We start from the raw sequence: 27,795 nt of genomic DNA, 5'->3' as shown, positions 1-27,795 counted from the left end.
TGGTCGCCGCATCTCAAAAAAGATATAATTGCGATGGAGAAGGTACAGAGAAGGGTGACCAAAATGATAAGGGAAATGGAACAGCTGCCCTATGAGGAAAGGCTAAAGAGGTTAGGACTTTTCAGCTTGGAGAAGAGACGGCTGAGGGGGGATATGATAGAAGTGTTTAAAATCATGAGAGGTCTAGAACGGGTAGATGTGAATCGGTTATTTACTCTTTTGGATAGTAGAAAGACTAGGGGGCACTCCATGAAGTTAGCATGTGGCACATTTAAAACTAATTGGAGAAAGTTCTTTTTCACGCAATGCACAATTAAATTCTGGAATTTGTTGCCAGGGGATTTGGTTAGTGCAGTTAGTGTAGCTGTGTTTAAAAAAGGATTGGATAAGTTCTTGGAGGAGAAGTCCATTACCTGCTATTAATTAAGTTGACTTAGAAAATAGCCACTGCTATTACTAGCAACAGTAACATGAAATAGACTTAGTTTTTGGGTACTTGCCAGGTACTTGTGTCTTGGATTGGCCACTCTTGGAAACAGGATGCTGGGCTTGATGTACTCTTGGTCTGACCCAATATGGCATGTTCTTATGTTCTTAACCTTGCCACTTTTCAGGGAGAAGAGAAAGGAACAAAGAAATTGTACTTAGAGTATTTATCCCTCTAAACTCCAACATTTTTGCCCCATGTCACCTTATACCCTGTTCCTTGTAATGCTGCAACATTTATTGCCACCAACAATTAGGAACACATTCCTATCCTCATCAAAGCTGCAGAGTCTTCCATCTATGTAGTTTTAGTAAATTTAAATGAGATATGCAAAGAACCTCTCAAGCTCAAGCTAGCTATCTCCTATCTTGTTTCTGAGAATTACCAGTAATGAGGAATGAAATTCAGTGTATGTCTCTGACTTTTCCAATGTCAAGCTACATCACCCCTTATGAATGATGAAGGGCCTGATGTACTAAGGTTTTCCACCCATTTTATTTCTCTGAGGAAAATGCTTAATATGTATGGTTCAGAATGTCAGTTCTAACTTGGCTCAACAGGAACAATAAAAACTGAGACTTAGAAATAAAAGAGATACATGAAATAGCTCTTTGCAAAATGGCATGGGAATCCTAAAGTAGGACTTCCCAAACCTATCTGGGAGATCCAACAGTCAGTTGGGTTTTCAGGATATCCATAACTAATATGCATGTTCTTATGTTCTGAGATAAATTTGCATATGCTGGGTCTCCTATGCAAGCAGTTTTATCTCATGCATATTCATTATGAAAACCATGAAACCCAAATGGCTGTGAGGCAGAATTTGGAAGCCCTGTCCTACAGCCTAGCAGAACTAAGCAAGAAAAAAGCGCTCACATTCAGAGGAATGAACCAGACAAAAATCATTCTAGTGGTGACAGAAGACATTTTAATAAGCCCGTTGCTGCATTATGTTCTATTGTAAACTAAGGTGATGTTCCAAACGTGCCTCGGTATATAAAACTCTTAATTAATTAATTAAATAAATAAATAAATAACTACTCAAGATTCTGAATGAATGTAGGAGGCCCTGCTGCTCTGAAGTTTCTCTCACATGAAAAAGTAAATGTAAAGACTTCATTAACTGTTTTAGGATTGACATCATTAAGTACATTTACATAGTCTAATGATACCAATTTTTGAGTTTTCCAATGCTTTTTGTAGCAAGTGAATCATGAAAAAAAATGATTTCCAGTGAGTAACTGAGCAGATAGGATTTGCAAGACAGAATACAACTGATCTAGCAAGGTCCATATTCAAACGCATTTAGCCAGCTAACTCAGAAGTAAGCTGGGAGTGGGGAGTTTAATCGATGGACTTTGGAGGGGACCAGGATTTAATGGAATTTGTGAGGTGGGGGTTTCATTGAAGGACTTCGGGGGGTTTCATGGATTGACTTGGGGGGGTGGGGGTGGGTATGGGAAGGGGCACCAGGGCCTGGCAGTAATTGTTTGTTGGGAGGGGGGTCACCACTGCACACATACTTTTTACTTTTTAACTTTTTGGGGTTGAGACAGGGTCAGCACTGACCCCCATTCCACCTCCATTTGCAGCAATTTGTTTTTGTTTTTTTTCTGCCTCTTTAAATGAGCAGCAGGAGCCTCTGAACCCACGTTAGGGTCCCTGGCCTCCTATCGCACATCTAAGTACAATTTCTTTGCTCCTTTCTCTTCTCCCTGAAAAGTGGCATTTAAATAGGTGTAGATATTTTATCTCGGTCAGCTGCGATAAAATATTTTCATAACATTGACTAATAATGACCTCCTTTGCATGCATTTGCAATATTCATGCTTGCAATTCACATGCAAAGAAGGTCATTGTAATAAGGGAGGGTATCTAGGTAGGAAAATGCAAAATATTGTGTATATCATGCAATATATGTGATATAAGGCGCGTTAGAGCCCTAACGCAGCTTGATGAATCACCAGTAAGTATGGTAGGGCCAAAGAGCTGCCCTAAAGTTAGCCTCCTAAGTTTAAGATAGCCAGCAGCTGCATTACTGAAAATTCCTCCAAAGTTAGCCAGATAAGTTTATCCGGTAACTTTGCTATCCAGACAGTGTCTAAATATCGACCTCAACAAGTCTTTGATTTACAAAATGGCTCATCTTTGGAAGAACCCTTTTAAAACAGGATTGGGTGGAATTTTGTACTAAAGCAGCATATATACTTAGGTACTGACATTTCCAGACCTTTACCCAGGTCCTTCATCCAGTGAATCAATTCTTCAGAAAAGACGAATTTAAACACGTAGAGGACAATTTTTAAACGAGCCCGCATGCACCCGTACATGCTTGTATCAGTGCATGAGCAAAGATATACTGGAATTTTAAATAGTATGCACCATTGCATGTGTACATTTTAAAATACACCAACTGCACATAAGTATGCTCCTAATTTTAAGAGATTACTCAAGCAAAGCTAGCGCACATGTCTTCCATAGGATTTTGTCAGCTTTTATGCACGTATGCTCTCAGTTTTTCCAGTTAGTCCACCAGTTTGTCCAGTTAATATCGAGGTCTTCCAGACCCTTTGGTTCTTCATCCTGCACACCCCCCCAGTTAACCAGGACCCCTCACCCTGTCCTACGAGCCCTAAAACTCAAGGTCTGCAGACTTGCTCCTCATCAGGAGCAGCGGTGAAGTTATGCAGATAACAAGCATACGTGCGCTGCGGTTTCCAGTTTTAAAATCCGGAATTACGCACATTAAGTGTTGGCCCTGTCCCTTATATTTCATGTGCACACGGGTACATACGCATGTAATTCACAGCTTCTCAAAATCCAAGTTGCTCACGAGTGGCTCACTTGCATATTTGAGCATTTCTGTGCAGACAATGCTTTTAAAATCAAACTTCTTAGATTTTGCCCTAGCTCAACAAGTCATGTATGTATTTAAGTTCTGTTCTTTCAAAAAATTGTCCTATTTTTTAAAAATAAATTAATTGAACACACAGAAAATCCTGTAGGTTGGTGTAATAAAATATTAGAAAACCCCATGAAATTAAGGGAATGCACATACTCGTTAAAATTTAAATAATCACAAAACCAATGCAGCTACAGATCTTTTCTCTGTTCTTCACCAATTCAAAACGTATCTGAAAAGATCTTTTCCTCTTCTTTTAGAATCCACCTGCTTTTACAACATCAGTTGCATTGCATTGTTGCAGTATAACTTACAGTGGAATATTCTTGCACGCTATGAAATATATTAAGTAACAAACATTGAAGTTCTATCAGATAATTAAAAGTACATCACATAAAGTCTCCTATAGCTCTGCCATAATGCATTAGATTCGACCATCCACTCAATGCTGCATAAAATCATTCTCAGCTCTCAGTATCTGATCATTAAAAGCAGACACAGGGGAGCCCTGATACACACATTCATATCAATATATCACAATTAGAGGATAACTTACAAAAAACTCTGCTCGGCCCTATATATGGCCATGCGGAGAACTCCTACAGTATTTTGTAACCTGCGCATATCAGGTCCGGGCAGATTATAAAATACACATATGTCCAACCCCCAAAATACAAGCATATATATGCTTGCACACAAATACCTGCAATGCATTGAAAGAGTATATTTCAATGTAATGAACGCACGTACGTTTCCTGCCAATTTTAGAAACTTATGCGCATATATTTTACATGTGAAAAAAAATATGACCTGTCAGAGTAATACCCTCATTTAGCTTGGTGTATTTTAAAACTTGTAAGGTGAATTTTAAGACCTGCACACGGGAGCACATGCATGCATGTTTGCCGGCTCACACACATGGACATGGCAATTTTATAACATGCATGCATATGCGCACATGTTATAAAATCATCTATACGCAAATATATGTGCACACAATTTTACATTGATGCATGTATCGGCGTGCAAATGCTGCCTTGATCACATAAGTGGGGGGAATTTTAGTAGATACATTTGCTGATGCAATTACCTGTTTCCCCAGTTTGTTCCCAGTTAGCCCCAGTAAAGGAGAGGACTTCCTAAACTCCCTAGCTAACTTGCCTCCCTTTTACCCTATTAGCCCTGACCCTTAAACCCCCTTGACTAGCCTAGTTTTGTTTGTGTTTCATGACTCACACGCCGTCCATAGCAGAAGTAAAGTTATACGGATGGGAACCTCAGAGCACGCTGGTGTGTGTAAATACTTACACGTTGGTTTCATTTATATACCCTGCCCAGACTACATCCATTTCCCGTCCCTTTTATGAGAAAGAAATGTTACTCGCGTACCGGGAGATATGCGCGTACACGGGAACCTCTTAAAGTCCGCATGGCGCATGCTGGGCCAACATATGCACATAACTCCTGGCTTTGGCACGCGCAGAGCTTTTAAAATTCATCCATGTGTGCGTAACTGAAATAACCAGTTTTCAGATTCCTCCACCAGTTCACCCAGGTCTTCTCCAGGTCATTGAGACTCAGCCAATAATTGTTGCAACCGTCACTGCTCGATGGCTTCACTCCATCTACCTTTCGTTTTCTGCGACTCCTCCTGCTCCTTGTGGATGTCTGGCTGCCGCGGTGTCTTCCCGCCGTCCTCTCTGGCATCCCCGGACCAGCTTGGGCGCTGCCTCCCGCCTTGCTCCTCAGGTACCTTAGGGCGCATGCGCTGCGCAGCCCTCATTCTTATTTCCTCTATGGCGTGAACCTCAGGGGCATCCCCCTGTGATGACATCATGCTGCCCAGATATTTAAGCCTACTGGTTATTGCTAGCCATTGAGTTAGCAAGGGGATTCCTATGGATGGGATTCGCTCTCCGTACCCAGCTACACTGCCTCCAACTTCTATTGGACTCTTTTCTGCTAATGGAGTACCCACTCCTCGGGAGCCTCTCTGCTTCTTTCAGGTCACTATCAGGAACCGGTACTCGCTCCTCGAGGGCCCATGTTTCCTGCCTCGCTGCCTCTGTCCATCTCCTCTTCTACTTGGAAGAATTCGCTACAGACACCATCTGTGAGTTCTACTACCATCTACTCCTCAGAGCTGTTTCCCTGGAACCAGGTACTCGCTCCTCGAGGGCCTGCCTCTGTTCCAGTGCCAGTACCATCTCCTACTTGGAACTGCTGCGTGAGTACTTGCTAACGAGTCTCTGCTCCCAGGGATCTGGTACTCGCTCCTCGAGGGTCAGCTCTCCCTATCTCAGGGCTTTTCCATACTGGGGACTCTGTGAATGTCTTATTGTACTATTCTCTCAGTTCTTCTCACTACAGCACTGCTACCAGAGGAACCACTGTTCCAGCGCCCTGGGGAATACTAGCCCAGCCGGCCTCCATCTTCTACTCACTACCGCCACCTCTGGTAGCTTCACAAACTGTCTAAATAAAGATATAATCTGTGTTTGTGGTTCCAGAGCTGAGCCTGTCCTGTGGCCCCTCACGGGACTTCCCCTCAAGGGCGTGGTCAGCTGCCACAGTGTCCAAGGGTCCACCCAAACCTTACACAACATAACAATAATTCTTCAGTCTCAACTACCCCCAGCTCACCCAGACCTCCCACCAAATCAATAATTGACAACAGATCCATTTGTCATCAACTTCACGAGATAATTAGCAGGTATGAAATTGTGAGGATAAGTTACCAAAGGTACTTGCGAAAGTCTCTTATAAAACAGCAACTAAGGAGGATAACTTTCAAACAGCTGCACATGCACCCATGTACATGTATATATGGAGGTGTGAAAATGTACTCCTAGATTCTATAGTCTGTGAGGTAGATTTTTAAACCTGGCATGCGCGTCAATTGGGGGATGCACACACAAGTTGGGCTTGTATGCGCCAACCGAATTTTCAAAGCCGCCCAGATATGCGGGTATCTCCTGCTGCATGCACATCTCACTCGATTTCAAAAGGGGGGCAGTATGGGCAAAGCATGGGCATTTCAGGGCAAGGCCAAGAGAGGTGCGCAAAAATACTTACGCACCCTGGCGCGCACTCAAGTCCTCTGCCAAGTAACTTTACTTCTGCTATGGAGGAGGTGTAACTGTAAACAAAAAAAACAACCCACTAGCCAATTCAGAAGGGTTTAAAGGGACTGGGGTAACTGGAAGGGGAGGGGGCAGGCTATTAAACCAGGGGGGTTTGGAGGACCTAACTCAACACTGGGTGAACTGGTGGATGAACTGGTGAAACTGGTCATGGTGTGGATGCGTGATGGTTTTAAAGTACATGTGGCCGGATAACTTGAAAACCTAACTGGCTAGGATTCAACACAACCGGCTTGGTTTTCTAGTTATTCAGCCTCGTGTGGCCACATAACTTTCTACTTGTCCGGATACCTTCTAGGGTTCACGGCCCGACTGTGAGCTTTTCTTCCTATCCCCTTAAACATAAACGGCTCTGTTAGGCTCAATCAGCAGCCCCAAAACAAGCACATCTCCCCCCCCCCCCCCCCCCACACCTCCACCACCGTCGCCTTTCCCAGTCCAGTTTCATAGAAAAGGTAGTCATCGGTTATCCCGACCTTCATCCCTCCCCCCTCCCCCACCCCGAACTCTCCTATTCCCTTCCCCTCAAATGGACAGAACAGATCCCTGCTGGGAGCAAGGGTCTTACTCACCCACTCCTGACAGCTCCAGCGCTGCTTCGGATGGGGAGTGGCAACAGCGGCCGTGAGGGGCGGAAGGGATGTGCTTGTTTTGGGGCTGCTGAGCCCGACAGGGCCGTTTATGTTTAAGGGGGGGGGGGTTGTCTCACAATTGGGCAATGGGCCCTTACAATTTTTTTTTTTGGGGGGGGGGGGTGACACTGACAGTTACTTAACTATCTTTGAAGATATCCAGTTAAGTAGAAAATCTCTGAAGCAGCTCTAAATTTACCCGGCTAACCTAGCCAGATATACAAGATATTTGGCTGTTAGCCAGATATGTTATCCCTTCCTCGGAACGCCCCCAAAACGCCCCTTTATTATTCGGATAAATTAATTTATCTGGATATGTGGCTAATATGCCATATTTGCCATTTAGACGGATAACTTTTGAGTTATCCGTCTAAATGGCTTCTGAATATCTACCCCACCATTTTTTATTTTTTTTTTTGTAAACAGAGTGAAATGCTGCATTAAGAGAAAGAACAGAATGTAGCCATAAAAGTCTGACAGACTAACAACTTTAACAAAACTAAATATGTCTCAAAGCTTGACGAGTGACTCTAAGCATCCACAAAACTTCCTTCAGGCCCCAAGGCTTCTGAGTAAAATAAATTGGTAAAATGATTTTCTAATACAAGGTATCATCTTGACATGCGCCTTGGCTGATCTGAGATAATTTCATTGGAGACGGTATGCAGCAATGATTTACTTCTGTTTATCTAGTGAGAATAAGAAGCTGCAAGCACATAAATGTAAAAAGTGTTGCTGACAAGGGCGGTTAAGATATGAAACATTAAACCTACTTTTTTTTCCTACAAAGACTAATAGCCCTGTGGATAGCATTATGCATTATTATATGCAAACCCACGCTATGGGGAATCTGCGAGCGCACAGAATGATAGCAGCCTTTTAAGGATGGATGAGATACGGCTCAAGAGTCAGCAGGGATGGAATTTTATACAAACAAGGTAGTACAGAAAGAGGTATATATGCAACCTCAGAAAACTGCAGCTTTGATGAAGGGCCCATAGAAAATTGCTACAATATATGCTATTGACTTGTCAATACGTTTTACCTGTGTTAAGTGCACTTATCATGGGTCAATGGGCTTCTGAAAATTGCTACGATAGTATGTTACATTTATATTTTCCTTTGAAAATTACTCTGCTAGCCATTAATGAAGCTAAGGGATTTTCTTCCTCAGGAATGAAATAAATGATGAGCAAACCAAGCAGAGAATTGTAATGGGATTACCTGGCCTAAGTCTGAAAAGCTGGCTTAGGATATATTCAGAAGGTACGACTCATTGGACTCAGCGTTCTCACCACTGACCTCTGCTTCACATGACTGTACAATAAGTGTGGGAAAAGAAGAAGTAAAAACAGATGCACAAACTATGTAGTGATGGAGTTAGGTTCTCTCCCTGGACCATGTTTTGGAAAGTCACGTGTTCCCTTTTTCACTTGCATATATATATAGGCACGAAAGTGAAAATACATGTGTATTTTAGCCATTTATCAAATATGGAATATGCGGGTAGAATCTATTTATGCGAATATATGCTATTTTTTACTCACAAAATATTTTGAAACGACATCTTATACATTTTTCAACTTGCAGATTTTTTACATTTATTTATTTATTTATTTATTTATTTATTTTAGGTTTTTATATACCGGAAGTTCCTGTATACAATACATATCACTCCGGTTCACAATTAACAGAGAAAACTATCGCCGGGAAGGCGGTTTACATGGAACATACATGGAACATGGAACATATCGAATAAACTATAGTAAAGTACAATCTAATTTAAAACAACTAAAATAAACTTAGGAAATAACTTGGTACATGTAACTGAAGCAAGATGAACATTACATTATTGCTGCAAGGCAAGGCTGGATGTTTGTTCTTATTGCTATTAGCTCTCTGGGAAAGCTTGATGGAATAGCCAAGTTTTGAGTTTCGCCTTGAAAGTAATGTGGCATGGTTCAAGACGGAGGTCTGGTGGTAGTGAGTTCCAGAGAGACGGGCCCGCTGTGGATAGAGCACGTTTTCTCAGGGTAGATTTTGCAGGTTGTGTGATCATTCTATTCTGGTATGCCGTTCTGGTTGGTTTGTTAGAAGAGTGTAGTTGAAGCTGGAAAGTTAGGTTGAGTGGGGAGATGTTGTGAAGGGCCTTGTGAATCATCATGCAGGTCTTGAACTGAATCCTATATTTGATGGGAAGCCAGTGGAGATGTTGGAGGATCGGGGTGATATGGTCCCTTTTTTTGGCATTGGTAAGTATTCTTGCAGTGGCATTCAGTACCATCTGGAGTGGTTTGGTAGTGAATGCTGGAAGGCCTTGCAGGAGTGAATTACAGTAATCTAATTTAGTGAGAATGATGGCCTGGAGTACTGTGCAGAAGTCCCTATAGAGTAGAAGGGGCTTTAGTTTCTTCAGCACTTGTAAACATCTACTAATTATCTGGTATAAGTGATATTAAATGCGCTTTTTGTGAAGTACTGACTGGCTGTGAGGTCTGGGTGAACTTGGAGTTCAGGGTGAAGAACCAGAAAGGTCTTGATGACCTGGAGAAAGATTGGGTGAACTGGTGAAGTAATTTGTAACCTGTTAATTTAACTACTGCATGCATTTTTAAAAATTGGCCGGCATACATGCACAGTCCTACTTTACTTTCATGCATAAAATATATGTGAGCATATTTTTTAAATAGGTAAGACAAGTATGTGTGGTCAATTCATTGATATATGTTGTTTCAATGCATAGCTTTGCATGTATTTACATGTAAGCCTATATATGCCTGAATGCTGTAGAGTACACATAGGTGTAGTTTATAAAAGGTGTGTATATCAAAAACATGGATTGTAAAATACTATGGTAAAACTATGTGTGGCCACATATGCACACATATGCTGACATGCACATTTGTTTGAAAGTTATCCTCATTGCCTTTGCTATATTACTTCTGCTGCAGTGCTTTCTGGTGGTTAATCTGGCATTAGCAATAAATCACTGCTAGTCCTGGCCTCTACAGTTGTGCTAAGCGAGGGTGTGATTGTGGTGTGAAGTGCTTTATGTAGCAGATCCTATCAGGAAGGGAGCCTGCATGATACTGGCTTTGTTTGTGTTTTGAGTAGTGTGTCCTGTCAAGGAGGTATAAGCAGGGCAACGATCTTGTGTATGGGGCAGTATCCCCCAGGGGAGCTACCTGGGGGATACTAGCCTTGTGCCTTACTACACTCATAGAGTGAACCTGTGACAAGAATGCAGAAGGAAAACACCATAAAAACTGAAATTTTGAGCATTTAGAGTATTTTAATCTTACTGGTTGAAAAATAGGTTAGGTTAGATTAGGTTACATTAAAATATATGTGCAAGGCACAATACTTAAAAAAGCTTGCTTCTTAAAACATGTGTTAGCCAACTACAAATTGCTGTCTCTTCCCAACTAATTTGTTGGTTACCCTTCAAAAATGTTCTATGTAAAGTGCAAGCCACTAAAAAGCTGCAAATTTCTGTGGGAATCTGTGGAAGGCTACAATTAAAGTAACAAAGCTGGTTATGGTTTCCTATGATGGAAATCCATGGCACTGTAGTGGTCTGCAGAGCGTGAGCTGTAACTTTAATAGTAGTTTTGACTTCTGAATGTATTAATGTTGATCAGGATGAACTGAATAAATACCTCTTTCAAGATGGCCCTGTCAAGTAATATGTTGATGCTGTTCTAGTTGCATGAGACAAATTGACCTTGGTTTTCAGAAGCTCTTTGAACAGTTCTTAACTACTGTAATACCCACACTAACTTTTAAAAAATATCAAGAATGATCAATAAACGTATGGACTATTAAAGTGTTTCACTGCTATTCAGAACCATGGTCAGGACAGCTCCTGTGACAAACACCTCATTTCACATTTTTGACAATTGCTAAAAATGAATGTTAATAGCAGCAGATCCCCATAACAGCTTCAATTTCCTTCCAGCAGAGATAACTGATAAAAGCGTATCAGAGTAATTGTAACGCAGAGTTGGAAATGTATTTTGTAAATTTAGGAGCCACACAATAATGTTTAGGAGTCAGGACATTTTTTTCCTCACTTTTTTGTTGCTATTTTACTTATTTTGATTGCCTTTTTTAATTTGATCCTTTTTGTTATGTCTAGTGTTTAGCTTAAAAACATTTTTGGCTTTTATTCTTTTATTTTTCCTTTTCTGCATTTTAGGCAGCCAGGTGACCTGGCTCCCAGGATTTTTCCAGGCCTGTTGTAATGTTCACCTGATTAGAATTATATATAATGTGTTCTCTTACTATATATTTGTAACACCACCATATTGTCTTTCGGATGGTCCACCGGCTCCATTTTTTTCACAGAATCGGTTTGTCCTCTTAGTTTTACTCTCAGTGCATCAACGGACTCCTAGTCCTGTTTTTCATAGGGAAATTAATAGAAAAATTAGTACAAGTCCAGGAATGCAATCGAGTATAACTAAGACTAAATCAATTTGTCCTGAAAAAATCAAAGCCAGTTGGCAAATCTAGGCTAATAGGTTTACTTTTAAAGCATAATTAGCATCTATATATTCAGTATTTGGCAGTACCAGAGAAGAAATCCTCCAGTGCTCTGGGCATTATCAAGCACCATTTTCTCAGAACATCAAGAATTTACAAAAACAGGCTGACATGCTCCTTCTTTTGTTAATATTATAACACATGCTGTCCTCTGCCATGTGGTTGGAGAAAGAGGATTCAACTGGAAAAAAATGTCTCATTATCTCTGGAGTATTGTTAACCTATAGGCATAAAGAGAGGGAGTAATTAGGATCTTATGATGCACAAAAATAAAAATAAGATCTTACTTTCCTTTGATGTCACCTTCAGATACCATAAGAATACTCAGGGGGAAAGCTCCTGAAAGACCCAGAGGTCAATATTCAAAAGCCATTTAGACGGATAACTCCACAAGTTATCCATCTTGATGGGAAATGGGGCATATTCAGCCACTTATTCAGCTAAATTATAACTGGATAAGTAGTTATCCAGATATAATGTAGTCATAAGAACATAAGAAATTGCCATGCTGGGTCAGACCAAGGGTCCATCAAGCCCAGCATCCTGTTTCCAACAGAGGCCAAACCAGGCCACAAGAACCTGGCAATTATCCAAACAGATAAAAAAGGGGTGTTTCAGGGGTGTTCTGGCAAGGGATTGAGTTATCCAGCTAACCTAGCCAAATACTGGGTATATCCAGCTAGGATAACTTCAGACATGCTTGTGGCCAGATAACATGCTACTTAACTGGATATCTTTGAAGATATCCAGATAGTGATGCTGTCAGGAAATGAAAGCAAAAAATAAATAACTGGACCAGTGAGCCATTCCTCTTCCTCCCCTCAAAATATCTTACAAAGATCCTGTCAGGCTGTGCCCACCTCACCCCCAAATCCTTAAAATATCCCTGAAACCCTCCCCCACCCCGACCTGGTGTTTTCTAACTCCCAAATCAGGTTGCCCCCTCCCTTCCTTCCCACCACCCACCTGCAACAGTGCTCTTCCCCTTTCCCAACCCTCCCGATCCCCCCCTCCACCCTCAATACCTTATAGCTGTTTGCTGGGAGCAAGGGACCCTCTTTAAGATACAGTGAGGGCAAGAAAAAATAAAATTTGCCTGGTTTTTTGCTGCCAACAAAATAAAAAAAAACACCTTATTGTGAATAAAAGTTATGCTATTGCTGGTTAAAGATAATGCCATAGTTTTTAAGTCAGACCATGTCAAATACAGATCCCTTATGTACAAAAGTAATTTCAGAACTCAATTCATGTTTGGTATAAAAATTGTTTTCATTATTACATACACAATAATATGGTAAACTGAGCCACTATGGGGCCTATTTACAAATCTGTGCTAATCCTTCAAAATGCATTGCACATGGATCCGATGCTTAATAAACTTTAAAATCATATTTGCATGTATTACCAGCAATACTAGGATTAGCTGATAACAGAAAAAAATGGTAAGGAAAATATTAATAATCTGCCTTGTATAAAAATGGCGCGGGCCATCCAGTGCTCCTACCATGTTACAGGGGCCGGCCAATGGCACGGATACCCAGTCTCATGGTAAGGGAAAAGGGCTATCAGTGCCATTTTGATTAGTGGCAGCCAGCGGCCCGAGTGCGGGAGAACGCTCCCAGGACCCCCACTGGACCACCAAGTACTTAAAAATTTTGGGGGGGGGGGGGGATACTAAAGAATTAATTTTAAAGGGTTGGGTTGTGTTTTTGGGTTACTTTTAAGTGCCCTTTCTTCCCGCCCTCCCCCCATAACGATAAGAAAACCCACGAAATTAATCGTGGGGTTTCCTATCACTATCAGGGACCCCCCGATATCTGACGAGATTGAAAATATCGGACGATATTTTCAATCGGCAGATAAATGATTCACATCTCTAGTGATTGCTTTGAAACGTCCTACCGTTGCCAGCAACAGGACTCTGTACTAGATGGTAACCTGGCTTATGGCCCCTGATTTACGGCCCGTAGTCCAAGATAAACTAGCTGATCTGCCATGCACTGCAGATAATCTCTTCATGCACAAGGTCCAGCAGACAGTGGCTCAATTGCAAGGCCACCGCGAGACCCTGCGACAGCTCTCTACATTTCTTGCACAGCAAACAGGGATGCTAGAAGGACCTTTTACCGTTCACGCTCCCACGTGAGACCAACTGATATCCAGATCACACCAGCTCCGCCAGTCGGGCAGGCTCCTGGATTTTTCAACCTTGCCAGAGAACAGAACGATCCATCCCACTGAGGACCAGGGCTCGGGATACCATTCCCCGGACGCAACAAGGCAGAGAATTTTAATCCCGCTATTTCCTACTTTCAAAGAAGACAGGCGACCTCCGCCCATCCTGGACCTCAGAAATCTCAACAAATTTCTTCAGAAAGAAAAGTTCAAAATGGTATCTCTCGGCACCATGCTTCCCTTACTACAACAAGGGGGTTGCCTCTATTCTCTGGACTTTCTATACACTTCATAGTCAACAATATTTTCAATACTAAGTCCTGCCATTCGAACTAGCTTCGACAACTTGTGTATTTCACCAAATGTTTAGCAGTGACTGCTGCTCATCTACAAAGAACAACAGCATTCACGTGTTTCCTTACCTGGATGACTGCCTAATAAGGAGTCAATCCAAACAAGGAGCTCTAAATTCTCTGACTTACTATAAATCTACTACATTTGGCTGGGAATTCTGATCAACTACCAAAAATCCCATATGGAGCAGGTCTGGGCACTACAGTCGCAACGGCCTTCGTGCCCAACAACCGCGCAGACATCCTATCAAATTGTCCATTTCTCTGCGCGCATGCAAATAGCCTCAGCCTATCAATTCTTCCATTGCTGGGTCACATGGTTTCCACGATCCACGACACTCCTATGGCCAGCCTAGCCATGAGAAAAACTCAGAGGTTTTTAAAATTTCAGTGGCTCTAAGCCGTTTAACCGCTCTCTTCCCTGATCCATATCACCGATCCAGTAACCAAATCCTCAGATTATCTTGGCCACGGTCGCATCCAACTTGGGTAGGAGAGCTCATATCAACACCCTCCAAACCCAAAATGCGTTGACTCCACTCCATGAAAAGTCTCAGAACAACTTCCTGGAGCTTCGAGCCATGCATTATGCCCTTTATGCCTTCAAACACTGCCTCTCACACAAAACTTTATGGAAACAGACAGACAACATAGTGGCATTGTGGTACTTGAACATACAGGGACGCACAGGCTCTTATCTGCTCTGCCAGGAAGCCACACAGTTCTGGGCCTGGGCCCTTGAACACTCCCTGCATCTCCAGGCCACTTATCTAACAGGCATACCAAACATACTAACAGACCATCTCAATTGATGTCTCCATCCCCACAAGTGGTCTCTGAATCCATGTGCAGCGAGCAAAATCTTCTAGCGCTGAGGTCAACCAATCATTGAACTCTTGCATCCGAATCGAACCACAGAGTGGACAGATTTTGCTCCCTACACAGGCTTTCAAATGCATTAGCCATGGACACCTTTGCTCGCCCCTGCAACAAAGGCCTCCTATATGCATCTCTTTCGATACCGCTCATAGCCAAAACTCTCGTGAAGCTACAGCAGGACAGGTTTTCAATGATTCTCATAACCCCGTACTGGCCTCAACAAGTATGCTTCCCCATACTTCTCAACCTATCACTCCAGGAACCAATTCGCCTCCCACAGGTCAACTTCATAACACAGGCTCACTGATATTCTCAGGTACTTGTAGCTTCACAAAAACCTTCCACATGTACCAAATGGCGTGCACAAAAAGGTATTGGCCCCTTTTTCCTGTCCCACTCCATCTCTATTAGGCTATCTAGGATTAGGGATGTGAATTGTGTGCCCGATCGTTTTAACGATCAGGTTCGGCTGGGGGGGGGGGGGGGATCTGATCGTTAGAGATGTGAATTGGAATCGGTTCCGATTCCAATTCACATCACTAATTTTTTTTAGTGAGGCCCGCACCAATAAAAAAAAACCCACCCCGCCCTTTTAAAATTACCCCCTTAGCCTCCCCCACTCTCCCGACCCCCCCCCCCCAAACTTTTTACACATATGTGGTGGTCCAGGGGGGGCCATGGGGAACGATCTCCTGTTCCCGGGCCATCAGCTGTGTTAATAAAAATGGCACCAAGGCCCTTTGCCCTTACCATGTGACAGGGCAAAGGTAGCGCCGGCGCCATTTTGACTACTGGCAATACGGCCTGAGTGCAGGAGGTCGCTCCCGGACCCCCGCTGGACCCCCAGGGACTTTTGGCCAGCTTGAACATGTACATTGAAGTTTTTGTGGGGGAATAGTCCAATAAGTGGGAAAAGGAATTTAGACAATATAACACATTGGTATATATTGTATACATTGTATCAATTGAATTGTCACTGTGTTTCTTGTGAGGTTTTTTAATGGTGTGTATGGAGAATGAATGCGAGTAGTTAGTTTTTATTCTGTTTAGTTAGACTGATGTTTTTATATGTATATCAATAAACAATGGAGTCTGTATGATATTATAGTGTGTATTTGATTATATAGTAAAATTCTCTTAATGTGTATAATTCTAATATTGTGGGAGAGAATAGAAAAGAATTTACACTGTGTTGTGATTATCATCATTGCCAATAGCACCCCAATTATTGTGCCTGCTGCACAAGTTGTCTGCTATTGGCCTGTTGTAATATGAGTCAGCCTGTAGCTTGATAATCACCCATATGTGAGAAATACCATCTTGCTTGTCCTGGGAGAAAGCAGAGTTGCTTACCTGTAAGAGGTGTTCTCCCAGGACAGCAGGATGTAGTCCTCACGAAACCCACCCACCACTCAGCAGAGTTGGGTCCGCTTATGTTTATTATTTTATTTTTTTGCTTGCGCTTTTTGCTACAAACGAGACTGAAGGGAGACCCCTGTGGACACAGGGATCATGGCATGCTGGGCATGCTCAGTGTGCTCAGTGTGCCAGTCAAAGTTTCTAGAAACTTTGTCAAAAGTGTTCCGTAATAGGGCTCCGCCTGATGACGTCACCCATATGTGAGGACTACATCCTGCTGTCCTGGGAGATCATCTGTTATAGGTAAGCAACTCTGCTTTTTGTGTGGAATGACAGCATGTGATAATATGGAAAAAGTACCAAGCAATACAGGAAGTCATCATCTTAAAGGCATTTCGAGTCACAACAACTCAGAGTTCCGGGTGTTTCTAAATTGATACCCATTATCCAACTTACAAAACTTATTTTAACTTTTAAGATACCCAAGCATCACTCAACAGGCACACACTGGTGTGCTGATGACTATGATGCCTGGTGAGATGACGTCGGTAGTAATAACAGGAACTTTCTTTCCTCGATATAGTGCCAATGCAATGTCCTGTAGGTATGCCTTGGCACTTTCCCCTACAGACAAACAAAAGGGTAATGTTTTAAAATGTGTCTATGCTTTTTACAGTACTATATATTACTAAATTCTGAATTATTTAGATGCAAATAGGGCATTGGGCCCTAGTACTGGAACCAATCCTCATTTATAACATTGTTCTTATGGGACAATCTGTTTCAACTTACAACATTTCAACCCTAGATTCAGAGGTTCACAATCAAAAGCATTTAGCTGGATAACTCAGACGTTAGGCAGCTAAATATCTGGGCACTTATCTGATTAAATTCTAGGCAGCTAATAAGATAGCCAACTAGAATTTAGCCGGATAAGGGGCGTTCCATGGGCGTAAATGGGAGGAGTTGAGTTAGCCAGCTAACTCCGATATTCAATTAGCCAGGTAACTTAGCTAGATAAGTCTGATCAGGTCAAAGAGCTGTCCTAAAGTTAGCTGGCTGTACTATTGAATATACTCTGAAGTTAGTTGGATAAGTTTATCCAGCTAACTTTGCTATCCGGGCAGTGACTGAATATGGACTTCATGGTTTTCAAGAACCAAGTGTGTCTTAAGTCTGAGGTCGTCCCATAATTTTGTTTCTCATTAGCTCAGTACATTGCACAATACTGCTCATTGTTTTTAGTTTTTCTTTTTTGTAGGGGGGTGTTTGTACAATAATTTTGATAAGTTGCTCATAGTAACCTACAAAAATGATCATATTCAGTATATTGGCCCCTAGGTGTCCTGTTTCTTAATCCTGAGGATCTTTGTCCAGGTTTGTCTCAGCTGTATGCTGGTGGGTAGGTGTTGGAGTCAGCTTTCAATATCTAAGCTGGCTACATAAAAATAATCTTAATGAATTCGCAGAACACTCTGTGCACTCTGATTAATGAGCAGATGGAGACAATGGTGAGTTAATTAGGGAAATGTGTTCAAAAGAAAGAGCTGAAATATCAAAGTCAAAGCAGAAGTCACTGTTAGAGACAGCATCATATATTACATTATGAGGGTAATTTTCAAACATGCCGCAAAAGGAAATCAGCCAAAATGTAAGTTACACTAATTTTCCAAGTGGACTTATGCGCACAAGTTCGCTTTGAAATTTCTCCCACTAAATCTACTCTGCACAAATTACACCTGCTATTTGGTATGCAGAAAAAATTTGAGGAAATTTATATTCACACTTTTGAAAATCCAAAACCTCCCCTTAATTCTGTCCCGGGAAGCCTTTCCTCAGTGTGGTAAAATTATATGTAGCCATGACCTACTTGCATAAGTCTGATGGGCAATTTTATAAAAGACCATGTCTGCGCATTGTTTAACCTACAGAAGTTCCTTTGAAAATTAACTTCTATATGTGGTGCTGGCATACAAGTCTATGTCCTTCAGTATCCATTCAGTAACTGTAATTATTTTTTTAACAGGTTGTAATGGAGGATTATATTGTTAAGCTGGTTTTATGCAAACAAACATTTCATAAGCAGGAGGAAACACACTCTTAAAGCCATTAAAATCACGTTAGGTGGAAAGGGTTCAACTGTCATTACCTATCCCAAAGACATAATCTACTTTCAATAGAGTTTCATATACTGCATTTGCCAGAGGACAAACACATGGATGAACATTAAATATGAAGCTGTCTTATTTTTTTTAATTGTATCTATGATTCGTGATGTGGATCCACACTCATTTTTCTTTACCATGCACATGTCTAAAAAGTGTCCCATGAACACAGTCTATTACCTGCACACTTCAGAGGCAGAGATCTTTACTCCATTTAATGCAGCTACAAGAGTGAAACCGGCAAAGTGGAAGAGACCTGCGTCTTACCTATTAAAGGGTCATACCTAGCAACAGCAATATTACAAGGGTAGCAATCATGTCAATTAAGTAGGGTTATTTAATAAGGTCATCCAACATCTACAATACAGTCAGGAAATACAACAAGAGGATAAAGGGAAGAGGAGGAAAATTACCTTAATTATAAAAATGATAAAGGACTGCCCACTTAAAAAACATAACAGGCAGCAAGATCCTGTGACACGGCCAAATGTTTAACTTGAACCAGCTAGGATTATAATTCTCAGTTACCAAGGGCAATCCTTAAAGGATGGAGATTCCCACACAATTAAAATGTTCAGCACCAGATGTTTTATTTTAAATGTACAGAATTTTAAGTGATACTATTTATATTAAAGCAGCAGCACTAATTACAATCCTCAAAACACCAAGTGACCTGGGGACAGAGGGTCACTCTATTTGCCTTTCCGTTGGCCTTGCTCAAATGTCTCTCTTTTCTGTTTCATTCAAAACGTGTTTCTTTTTTAATCCAGTACAGTCAATTAACTTTTCCCCACAAATGCTTCTGAAACCAGTTTTAAACAGATTTGCATATGACTGAGCTTCATTAAGGCGAATAACTTTCTAGACCTCTCTAAATTATGCAGGACAGGGCCCAAACTCTTTCTACTTTAGAAAAGCGACATCATGTAGTATTTATTTATTTATTATTTTTATATACTGACATTCATCTCAATTGAGATATCACACCGGTTTACATTCAGGTACTGTAGGTATTTCTCTATCCCCAGAGGGCTTACAATCTAAGTTTTTGTACCTGAGGCAATGTAGGGTAAAGTGACTTGCCCAAGGTCACAAGGAGTCACAAGGAGTCTCCTGGTTCATAGTCCAATGCTCTAACCACTAGGCTATTCCTCCTCCCTAGTATATGGAAAATAAGACCATTTCCTGAGTCCTGCATTTGCTCCCCAGGCCAGCTGGGGATGAGGATACGGCTAAGGCAGAGTTCCCAGCTCCTGGAGGAAAGGGAGTCCCAGACATTGCTCAACAGTGATGCCTACTGGCTGGAACTAGAGTGTATATGTATGTACTGGGCCCCAGAGAGAACTGTGGTCTGTGGCTTCCAGCCAAGGACCATTACTGCAATGGCTGCACATGGGAAGGCTGTAAAAAACAAAAAAAGGGACATACCCCATAAAGACTAATGGCAGCGATGTCCAATTGAGCTGAGAGCCCTAAGAAACAGAAAGAAACTGCTAGGCCACAAATGTGGCCTGGAAATCTTTTAAATAATGAATATTATCGAATCTTAATTTATTTATTTTTTTATGTTCTGGGTTTTTTGTTTATTTGACAGTTTCCTTTATTTGTCTGTTTTATGTTTTATTATTTATGAATGTGCTTTGTAAACTGCCTCGAATGTCAGAGGGCGCAGCATATAAGAAATTTTAAATAAATAAATAAATAAAGATGAACACATAAATAAGACAAGATTTCCTATGTTTTATTATAGGGTAATACATTTCCCCGGACATTTTTTTTTAAAAATATATTTAACATTTTTATTAAGTATAAATAGAGGTACAGAAAATAAAACCAACATGACATATAAGCATTCAACGAGTGTACCCCAGTGGACGGATATGCCATAACAGTAAATGTGCAATTATATTAACACTTTCAATCCCCCCAAAACTCTCACCCTCCCCCCCTTGACAGCCTGTCCCACGCCCATTTTAAACATCTTCCTAACTCAAGAATTCATATTTAAGAATTGTTTTGGCATTAGGATAAAAGAGAGCTTCCCTAACCTGTCCTGGTGACCACACAGTCAGAGTTTCAGGATATTCACAATGACTATGCATGCAAATCTATCTCATGAAAATTCATTGTGGATATACTGAAAACCCAACTGGCTGAAGCATTCCTAGGATGTTTTGATGGTGGGATAAAACCGTCATTCTCTAGTTTCAGAAATGAAAGTGCAAGGGATGTACAAAGATCAGAGCTTCACTTGGCTTTTGGAGCCCGAATGGACCTTGTGTCCGCTCGGGCAGGATAATGTGGGCCCAGGCCCACTCCTGGATCGGGCGGCCCGGGGGGGGGAGGGGGGGGAAGGGAAGGATGGCACGTGCGGGTCGCGGAGAGGCCAAGGGAAGGAGGGGGGGGGAGAAGGGGTAGTGCGAGGAGGAGCCGGGCAGGGCGCGTTGCTATGGCAACGGCAGCCCTGATTGGTCTGAGTGTCGCGCGGGGAGGAGCAGGGCGTAGGAGCACGGGGGACGCGCGCGCATTAGAGGGATTCCCGGGGCAGCAGCGCGGCAGAAGGCAGCGCGTTTCGATCCCCTCCCACCCGCCCTTATGTTATACTGGCAGTGTAAAAGGTTTCTTTGTCGCAGCTGTTTGGGGGGTATGGGCTGGCGGATGGCCTGAGCCATAATTGTTATGTATTGGTTGTTTGTTAAGCGGGGTTTCAGCGAGAGGATGGTAGCGACAACTGGGGGGGCTGTTGTCGAGGTGGAACTCCTTGCTGACAAGTGGCGGGAGATGGCCGGCCAGACTCCTTGCAGGTTGACGGCGGGAGTCCACCCGGGTTGGCTCCTTGCTGGCTGGCGGCGGGAGTCTGAACCCGGGGAGGGGCGTGCCGGATCATCGAGCCGGGTGGCTGGAAGCGACCATTCCTGCCGGGGGGGCGGCGGATGGTCAGTGGGGGTTGGAAGCTGAAACCGCGTGGTTAATTTGTTATGCCTGGCTCGGGCCTTCATGTAATAAAGCTGCGGCCTTAGTTTACCCAATGCAATGTGTATTGTGGTTCTTGATGTGTGAAAGAGCAGGGGAGAGCGAGTGAGGTCCTGGATGCCCATATTATGCCCACTGCCTGTAGTTGAGTTTATAGCTACAAAACCAAAAGAAAAATACCATACTAAAACTTGAAAGAACATACAGTACACATTCCTAAAAGAAACCTTGTCATCAATTTGAGGAAAACTGAGATTTTGTTACTTTCACACTCTTAATTTTCTAATGTCACTTCGTGCTCGACTTATAAGGATGTTTCCATTCCTTTTAAGCAGCAGGCAAATGATATTGGGGTAATTACTGATTCTATGCTTTCATTCACAGATTCAGGAGGTTTCTCCATAGTTCTTTTTATAAACTAAGGCCTGGATTTATCAAATGCGATAAATATCGCATGTGATAGCAAAAGGGGTGTGATTAATGCTAATATACAGTTTATCATAATTTGTGCTAACTATCTATGTGAAGAGCTAAGTGAGCATAAATTGCGATAACATTTTCAGACTTTGTGATAAGTGCCATACCTGTTGTAATTCTTGCATTCAACCACTGGGGGATGAGAGAGAGAGAGAGACTAACCATAGTGTCTGTTCCCTAGATAGGTATTTGTATCCCTACGATAGGCCCACCTACTAACGCGAGGTGAGGTTTAGGTATTAGTGTAGGGGGTTAAGGGCCACTTTGACATTCAATGTGAGATGTACGAACAGAACAGTAGCCTCTTGTGAAGATTTGATGGCCTTCGGAGTGAGGAAACTCACTCCAAGATGAGATTTGTGCAATGTTCTCTCAACCTAGCTTGATGGACACTCTACCTGGGTAACATTAAGCTAGGAATAAGCTCCCAGACTATCTGAAGAAATTCAGGATCACCTTAGCTTTAGGAAGCAGGTGAAAACCTACTTTTTTTCTGAGGCATTCACTAAATCCAATTTGAAGGGGTCTTCAGAGCATAGGAATCCTAAGCAGATAATTTTCAAAGGAGTTATGGCATTAATGCAACATACTATGATAGCAATTTTCAAAAAACATAAACACGCACGTAAAGTGCAATTACAAGAGTAAATCCTTTGTGCAATTCAATGGCATATAACTGTGGAAGGGTTTTTGACAACATCTATTTTATAAAAGTATGTGCATGCATATACATTATGCATTAAATAACTGTAACCTTAGCATGTAATAACCCCCTCAGTTTAAGCACAGACGAATGTATTTTATAAAGCTGGCTGAAGTGTGTGCATATCTTGCTTAGAAAAATATTTGTGCATGTAGTTCCAAGCACCAGTTCGCTGAGATCTCTACCGGTTGACTTAGACCTTCACCTATTCATCCAAATCCCCCACCAGTTTACCTCCACCTTCTACCACTTGCTCCAAATTCCCACCCCACCCAAAAATGCAAACAAAAGAGAAGTCAAATTCAAATACCTGCGATCTGATCAGCAGGTGTAAAAGCATGCCCATGTTTGATGTTGCATGCATGTTCTCCATTTATAATATACATAAATGCAGATGTACTTGAAAACCAAGCCACAGAATGCCCTTGAAACACCTTTTCTCCACGCTTACTTTAGCTGTCTTCCTGAAAATTTGCTTTCCACACACACAGAGACTACTTACATATATATGCCAATTTTACGTATACAACCCCCATGTAAGACTTTGAAAATTACCCCTAAAATGTCAATAGATGACAAACAACTTGTGAAGCCGGACTGTTTTCCCTGCTGACCCCAATATGCATGTATAATAAATCAGTTTTATAGAGTTCAAAATTACTTGTACACAAGTACAATTAGCATGTCACGCTTGATAAATTACTATTGTTGTTTTATTACTAGCAACGCAGAATTTAGTCTAGAGTTGGCAACTCACAATAAACATCTCTGTTAATGCTAATTAAAAAAAAATAGGACATAATGAAGTAAACTTATCCAAGAAAATATGAACAGTTTAAAACAGATTTGTGTAATAATGTTTAGCTTCAATGTATGTATTTTCTAGGTGCAATATAATATTCTCAAAAGATTATAAAGTGGAACTGAATGCAATTTTTTTGTGTGTACAAATATAATTGAGCTCAGCACAATACAATATATTTTCAATGAATTGTATATTTAAATGGATGAATAAAGCAGCACTTAAAATTATCTGGTTTGAGAGTGGTAATCACCCTCCCCAGTATACAATGTTAAAACACAGTGTAACTGTTACGATTCCTCCTGTAGCTGTGCCACAGGAGGCCTCTCACCTTTTCTCTGGAGGCCGCACCGAAGCCGGGGCCTTGCCTGGACAGTCTACAACGGTTTTGCTCCATGGCCTGGGAGGCCTTCCTTGCCATCTGGGCCTGCCTGAGGCCTGCTCTGCTTCCTCCTGGACTCTCTGGTTTGGGCCTCGCCCCTTCTTCCTAAGGGGCCGGCCCACAGCTCTTTGCTCTACTTATAGGGCCAGCTGGGTGTGGCCCATCTAAACTCCTCCCAGGGAGTTGCCTGCTTCCTGCACTATAAAAGGACTTTGCTTTCAGTTCTGCTTTGCCTTGCATTGGAGTTTCATGCTCCTAGATGTCTCGCCTTCTAGCGCTCTGTCAGGCCTTCATTCTTCGTTGGAGCTCCATGCCTTGTATTGATGTCCGTCACCTGTTCCTGATGTCCTGTACCCCAGGTTTCTTGTTGCCTCTCTTCTGGCATGCCATGTTGTGTCTGTGACCAGCCCATGGGTAGTGGCTGTGTAGGGCGCTCATGGTACAAGACCATCTTCACCTGCGCAAGTACAAGCCTCCGGAAGACTTCCGCTTCAGTCCTGAGTTGTTTTAGAATCCTTGCTTGCTTCTGTCCCGGTCTTCGGAGTTCCTTGCACTGCGTCCGTCTATGCCAAAGACTCTGAATGAACCTGTGCCATTCCAGTGTGGTCCGCGACCAACCTAGGATGGGCTGTGTAGGGTGCGCCTTGGTACAGGCTTCTACCAAATCTTTGTAATGTTCCAGCTTCAGTCATTCCACACATTGTCTGCCTGCTTCGCATGCAAGCATGTCTGCGACCAGCCCATGGGTAGTGGCTGTGTAGGGCGCGCTGTGTCACAGCCTCAACCCAGTCCTTGATCCTGCTTCTGAATACCTTGCCTGCAGTACCTCGTTCCTGAGCCTTCGTCTGTGCACCCAAGTACCTTGTTCCTAAGCCTACGTCTATGCACCCAATTACCTTGTTCCTGAGTCTACGTCTGAATCTCCATGTTCTGGTCTTCGCTGCCCTGGCCTCCATCCGGCCTGCTGCTTCTTGCCGTACCCTGCGGCAGGTCCGAAAGGACTTGGAATGGTCGGAGGACTGTTCATAAGACCACCATTGCGTTGATGGACTTCCCGAAGCATGCAGGTCCGGAGGAGGGTCAATATCTTCTGTCATCTGTCTTCAGTCCAGCCTCACTCCTGTCCAGCCCATGCTGGGACACGCCTCACCTACCCTCTGTGCTGCCTTGGCGTTCTCTGGGGTTGTGCCGAGGCTCAAATGCACACAATCCCCTCAAGATGGGATCGCTCTCCTGGTGTTCCCCTTTCTGTAACAGAATGCAAGGCCTTCTCGAACAGGAAGGCCTTCCCTAACAGTAACACACACTTGGGAGGAGAAAAATGATTTTATAAATAAGTTCTTTTCTCCACAATATGGAGGAGTAGAGTTCTTCTAGGTGCCACATGATCACTTCTTTTCTAATAAAACATAAGAACATAAGAATTGCCATATTGGGTCAGTCCAAGATTCCATCAAGCCCAGCATCTTGTTTCCAACAGTGGCCAATCCAGGTTACAAGTTCCTGGCAAGTACCCAAACATTAAGTAGATCTCATGCTACTGATGCCATTAATAGCAGTGGTGATTCCCTAAGTTGACTTGAATTACAGCATTCAATGGACTTCTCCTCCAAGAAATTATCCAAATCTTTTTTAAACCACATCCTCTGGCAACAAATTCCAGAGCTTAATTGTGCGTTGGGTGAAAGAATTTTCTCCGATTAGTTTTAAATGTGCTTCTTGCTAACTTCATGGAGTACCCCCTAGTCCTTCTATTATCTGAAAGAGTAAATAACCGATTCACATCTACCCATTCTAAACATCTCATGATTTTAAAGACCTCTTATATCCCCCCTCAGCCATCTCTTCTCCAAGCTGAACAGCCCTAACCTCTTTATCCTTTCCTCACAGGGGAGCTGTTCCATCCCCTTTATCATTTTGGTCACCCTTCTCTGTACCTTCTCCAGTGCAACTATATGTTGAGATGTGGTGACCAGAATTGTACACAGTACTCAAGGTGCGGTCTCACCATGAAGTGATACAGAAGCATTATGACATTTTCCGTTTTATTCTCCATTCCCTTCCTAATAGTTCCTTACATTCTGTTTGCTTTTTTGACTCCTGCAGCATACTGAGCTGACAATTTCAATGGACTGTCCACTATGATGCCTAGATATTTTTCCTGGGTGATAACTCCTAATATGGAACCTAACATTGTGCATTTGTCCACATTAAATTTCATCTGCCATTTGGATGCCCAATCTTCCAGTCTTGCAAGGTCCTCCTGCAATTTACCACAATTCGCTTGTGATTTAACTACTCTGAATAATTTTGTATCATCTGCAAATTTGATAACCTCGCTTGTCATATTACTTTCCAGATCATTTATAAATATATTGAAAAGCACCGGTCCAAGTACATATCCCTGAGGCACTCCATTGTTTACCCTTTTCCACTGAGAAAATTGACCATTTAATCTTACTCTCTGTTTCCTGTTTTTTAACCAGTTTGAATCCATGAAAGGACATCACCTTCTATCCCATGACTTTTTAGTTTTCTTAGAAGCCTCTCAAAGGAGTAGCTCTAAGGCAGTGGTCCTCACTTGGTCTTTGGGGATACCCAACCAGGCTTGTGTTTGGGATATCTGCAATGTATATTTATGAGATAGAGTTGCATAAAATGGAGGCAGTGCATGCAAATATATCTCATGCATATTCATTGTAGATACTCTGATGATTCAGCTGCTAGAGGGATCCCAAGGACCAGGTTCAGAACCACTACTTAGGAGTAACTGACCCCCACATAGGTTTAAGCAGGGGCTCAGGGAGGTCAATTTTCTAAAGCTTTTGCATGGGTTTATGTTTTTACCTCTGCTTTTGAAAATTGCCCAGTGTAAAGATAGTGAACCCTTGTGCTGTGGCATGGTTGATGCAGAATAGTAGGCAAACCTACTGGGCCCACACTGACAGCTGGTGGACATGACCTAGACTGGGATAGAGCTGGACCTTCATCTATACCAGCCCTGTTACCTGCTGTTACTCTTTAGTGTTGCCTACTCACTGTCCCCTTGAGACAGCGTTTCTGCGAAGCATGCCTTATGTCAGGGCTGGAACTTGGTTTCTCCTGTATCATCTTATGGCAACCCTACTTTATCATAAATTGTACTTCTAAGCTGAAGGTTAGCAGCCATTCCTAAATAAAGACATTTGACTTGCTTTCCACATTTTGTGGTGGACTATACTTGATTGTTTACACCTTATTTATTCATCTGTAACCCAGGAGGGGAAATTCTTCCAGTTCAAATGTGCACTTTTCAAGTTTGGCATACAAGTGGTATTCCTGAAGTTTCTGCAGGACTTATTTTACGTGCTCTTGGTGCTGTGCCAGGGATCATGATAAGATAAGAATACCATCTAAATATATCACCATCTAAATATATCACCATCTAAATATATCACCATGTGCGAATGCAGGAGGGTCCCAAAAGATCTTGTTGACCACATGGCAGAGACATTACATAGGCCAAATGGCATAACCAAGTATTCATAATGACCATCCCTGGTATAAATGGCCATCTTTCATTCATCACACTCTTATCCGTATCAGATTAGAGGCCCTTGTGCTCCTTGGAGTCAATCGAACAGATGAAGACAAGGGCCAGTTGAATCCTCTCTTCAAATTCTCTTAGATGTATTTGGACATAGCCTCCATCTCTGGTGGTGTCTTCCCGGGTAAGAGATCTATTGGGCAATCATGGGATGAGTGAGGTGGTAATGTCTTGGCCTGCTGCTTGCTGAAGACTTTCAAGAAAGCAGCATACTGGGGTGGCAAGCCCGGTA

The 27,795-nt window shown here is 42.3% G+C and overlaps 1 protein-coding gene across 2 annotated transcripts in view; it reads right to left on the bottom strand.

The window, feature by feature from the left end:
• CTTNBP2 (cortactin binding protein 2) overlaps positions 1–27,795 on the bottom strand; it is a 373,947-nt gene that overhangs the window by 254,003 nt on the left and 92,149 nt on the right. The window contains exon 2 of one of the 2 annotated variants that reach the window (XM_029617222.1): positions 11,449–11,563. The exons of the other annotated variant lie outside the window; for it this stretch is intronic. The gene's annotated coding sequence lies outside the window, so the exon portion shown is untranslated. The remainder of the gene's footprint in view (positions 1–11,448; positions 11,564–27,795) is intronic. 2 annotated transcript variants of the gene reach the window in all.

Source organism: Rhinatrema bivittatum, chromosome 9, assembly GCF_901001135.1.
Source record: "Rhinatrema bivittatum chromosome 9, aRhiBiv1.1, whole genome shotgun sequence".
NCBI classification, from domain to species: domain Eukaryota; kingdom Metazoa; phylum Chordata; class Amphibia; order Gymnophiona; family Rhinatrematidae; genus Rhinatrema; species Rhinatrema bivittatum.
The sequence above is the reverse complement of the archived record's forward strand: the minus strand, read 5'-3'. Positions and strand labels throughout refer to the sequence as shown.